Genomic DNA, 4,152 nt, shown 5'->3' with positions numbered 1-4,152 from the left:
GCTTGTTACCAGATATAAGGAGAGATTTTTTTTTCTTTTTTGTATTGAGTTTTATGTATCCTAGGCTGGCTTCAAACTTGGGTAGAGAATAACCTTGAACTTCTCAAAAAAGAAAAAAAAACCAAACCAAACCAAACCAAAAAACCCCCAAACATTTATGCATATGGATGCTTTGCCTGCATGTATGTCTGTGCGCCACGTATGTGCCTGGGACTTACAGAGGTCAGAAGAGGGCCTAGATTTCCTGGTACGGAGGCAGAGGCAGTTGTGAACTATTATGTATAGGTGCCACACAGGCACTGGAAATTGAACACAGGTCCTCTGAAAGATCGTGCAGTTCTTAACTGCTGAGCCATCTCTCCAGCCTCACCTTGAACTTCTGATCCTCCTGTCTCCATCTATGGAGTACTGGGATTACAGGTGTGCAGCACCACTGACAGTTTGTTTGATGTCAGGGATTGAATTTAGGATTTACCTGCTAGGAAACCACTTTACTGTCTGAGCCTCCCCCTCAGCCCTGGGGTTTAGATGTTTGAGACTAGGGATTGGTTCTGTCTGAAGGCCATCTTCTCTCTCTGTGGTCACAGTATTCTCCTTCAGTCAGTCCAGACCCCTCCCAGTGTGTGTGTGTGTGTGTGTGTGTGTGTGTGTGTGTGCCCGCTGGAGTGTACATGGAGGCCAGGGGACAACCTGTGTGTGGTTGACCAGGCACCGTCTACCTTTAATTTTTGTCAGGGTCTCTCTGACCCGGAGTTCTTTGAGAAGGCTGGTTGGCCAGTGAGCTTCGGAGAGCCTCCTGTTTCTGGCTCCCAGCACTGGCATTGCAAGTGTATATCACTGTGCCTGGCTTTTTAAAAACAGGAGTTCCGGGGATCAAACTCAGGTCTTCACGATTGCAAAGCAAGCTCTTCATTGACAGAGCTATCATCCCAGGCCAAAATTTCTTTTTATGAGGACACCGGCAATCTAGGATCAGAGTTCATGCTAAGTACCTCATTTGAATTTGATTACTGCTGTACAGACCCTGCCTCTAAATACAGTCACATGTCACATGCTGAAGTGCTCCGGATTAGAGCTTTAACCTATGGTTTCCTGAGAGTATTCATGTGTATGTGCATGTGTGTGCATAGCCGGAAGGGGTGAGGAACACAGATCATCTAACGCTGACTTAGCGTCAGAGGAACTAAAGGAAGCCAGATTCAGCGGTGCACACCTGACATTATGGCATTCTGGAAGCTGGGATAGGAGGATGTCAAGTTCAAAATTGGCTTGGACTACATACCAAGACTCTGTCTTAATAAATAACAATAAAAAATAACCAGATGTGGTGGTTGGTATATCCTTGTGATCCCAGCACTTTGGGAGGCTGAGGTACACACCTTTAATCCTAGCACTTGAAGGCAGAGATCTACTCTAAAAAGCGAGTTCCAGGACAGCCAGGGCTACAAAGAGAAACACTGCCTCAAACAAAGCAAAACAAAAAAAGCAAAACAAAAACCAACAAAACAACCAAAGGGAAAGAAAAAGAGAGAAAGAAAAAGAAAGAAGAAAGAAGGAAGAAGGAAGGAAAGAAGGAAGAAAAGACAAAGAAGACTAATTTTACCCTAAACTGACAGGGAAAAAAAAAAACAAATAATAAACAGACCGCAGGATAAGGTGACACATGCCTTTAATCCTAGCACTCGGGGACTAGCTGGTGGACCTCTGTGAGTCCGGAGACCAGTCTGCTCAACAGAGTGAATCCAGGACAGTCAAGGCTGTGTAGAGACTGTCTCAAAACAACAACAACAAAACAAACAAAACGAAAAAGAAAGGAAACTGACACAATTACAATTTGGCGTTTGGAAAAGATTGTTAAGGTTTATAAACTCCAGCGAGACTTAGCAAGAGTTGGGGGGTGGGGCGGGGCAGTGAGGTGGGAGAGAAGAAAACAGCGGAGCTTAGTAAAGTCAGACTCAGGAGGCTGGGGCAGGGGGATTACAGGCCTGGGGCTTCACCATGAGACCTGGTCCTAAAAACCAAACCTAAACTGAACCGCAGCCAACGTAAAAGGCCATCCGTCCCTTATAGACAGTTACTGCAAGATTTCTGTATGTTTGAAATGATATCAAAATAAACATTTAAACACAGTGGGAGAGATGTGTAAACCGATCCTAACACAGGCCCGAGTTTCCACGAAGAGAGGCTGCCTTTTCCTGCTGATGCGATGAGAGGAATGGGAGGGATGCCAGAAGGCACAGCGATGTGGTTTTAGGACCGCATGGATCCTGACTGCGCATGACCTTGGCTGGTCGCGCTCCAGGGTACTTGCCCTCTGCCCCTCCCCCTCCCCATGCCTACACAGGCTAGGCCGCGTCCTCATCGCTTGGAGCGGTCTGACCCGCCTCAGGTTTCAGCACATGCCAGTTAGTGTTCTCCCTTGGAGTCCGTTTGTTTATTTTACATTTTTCTGCATTTTATTGTATGTTGGGGCGGAGGAATGTGAGAGCCACATGGCCTGTGTAGGAATCATAGGACAGCTGAGGACAACGGGTTCTCTCCTTGCACAGGGTGGGACTGAACTCCGGTCGACGGTCTCTGACTGCAAGCTCCTCTACTCGCTGAGCCGGCTCCACAACCCTCCCTGTGGTTTCCCAATACCAGCACCCTTTGCTGGTCTAACCTAAACACCTCGTAAAGGCATTTCCCGCTCCACAATACTATGGAGGTAGAGGACTGAGCTTCCCAAGGAGAGAAGACAATGTTTAAATTTAGCTATGTGGAAGAAAGCAGCCTCAAGCTGCTTCTGAATCGGAAACAAGGCAGAGCCGTACTTACTTCTAAAAGCCAACAGCTGCTCAGACTGAACCACTTCCTCCCGCTTACACATTTTCAGAGCAACACTCTCGAATACATACATACTGTTAGAACAAAGGAACAAACTGAAACTAAGACATCGAGGGATGCTCTCGGGGCTCGGGTTACAGCGTGTGTGAGTACTAACCACTGATTTGGGGCCTGTAGATGGGAGAGGGAAAGAAATTGACACCATTTCTTTTTCAGGAGTGATGGTTCAGACTTGTGACTTCAGCACTGGAGAAGCTGAGGCAGAAGAGGCCAGCTTGGGCAACAGAATGACAGTTTGCCTTTTAAAGAAAAGTTGAAGGGGCTGGTGAGATGGCTCAACAGTTAAGAGCACTGACTGCTCTTCCAGACAGTCCTGAGTTCAAATCCCAGCAACCACATGGTGGCTCACAAACTCCTGTACTGGGATCTGATGCCCTCTTCTGGCATACAGGTATACATGCAGATAGAGCACTCATGTAAATATAAATATATATAATATATAATAAGATATATATAATTTTAAAAAGAAAAGTTGAGACTGATAATACGGCTTAGTGGGTAAAGGGGCTTTATACTGAATCTAATTCCAAGCAGCAGCAACGAATTATAAAGCAGGAAGTCTGCAGTTGGGGATCTAGAGAAAGGCAGAGTTAAATTTAGCTTCGCTGGGAGCCTGCTTCAACTCGATTAGTAGGCTAATCAAAGCTTTGTTTAATTTCAGTCTCCTTATCAGTGTAAAGAAGAGCTGTTCACCACCACCATCTGCTCCAGTCCTGCAGGTCCGGGTCAACCTCTCAGGCTGGGTTAGGGTTAGGGTTAGGGTTAGGGTTAGGGTTAGGGTTAGGGTTAGGGTTACCTGCTTACCATCGGGGTCTCAGACAATTGTTGGGTTTGTTTGTTTTCTCAGTCTTGTTTTGTAGCCCAGGCTGGCCTTGCCTCCTGGTCCTCCCATGATGGCCTCCCAGGGCTAGGATTATAGATGTTTGTTATCATGTACAGCTTGGGTGGTCCCTTTTTAATTAAGAATAAAAAGGAGGCGGCTTTGTACTAGTGTCTATTTTTTTTTTTTCATGAAAAGCAGGCTATCTTCTTCTATTTTTCATTTTTGTTGTTTTGGGACAAGGTCTTCCATGACCTAGCCTGCCATCAAACTTGTAACGAGGCTGAGGATGACCTTGGACCCCTAATCCTTGTCTCCCCCTTCCAGAGTGCTGGGACGACAGGCCTGTGGTATCAGACTCGACAAGATTGTTTCTAATTCTGGGCTGGAGAGATGGCTCAGTGGTTAAGAGCACTAGCTTTTCTAGCAGCAGATCCGGGCACAGG

At 46.3% G+C, this 4,152-nt stretch overlaps 1 long non-coding RNA gene across 1 annotated transcript; it reads left to right on the top strand.

Annotated features, from left to right (window-relative positions):
• The first annotated feature begins 2,489 nt into the window (after nucleotides 1–2,489).
• On the top strand, nucleotides 2,490–3,654 carry LOC127681710 (uncharacterized). Its single transcript, XR_007977153.1, has 3 exons — nucleotides 2,490–2,971; nucleotides 3,043–3,277; nucleotides 3,548–3,654. It is a non-coding gene; the product is annotated as an uncharacterized LOC127681710 (long non-coding RNA).
• Nucleotides 3,655–4,152: the final 498 nt, after the last annotated feature.

Source organism: Apodemus sylvaticus, chromosome 1 (genome assembly GCF_947179515.1).
Source record: "Apodemus sylvaticus chromosome 1, mApoSyl1.1, whole genome shotgun sequence".
Taxonomy (NCBI): Eukaryota; Metazoa; Chordata; class Mammalia; order Rodentia; family Muridae; genus Apodemus; species Apodemus sylvaticus.
The sequence above is the reverse complement of the archived record's forward strand: the minus strand, read 5'-3'. Positions and strand labels throughout refer to the sequence as shown.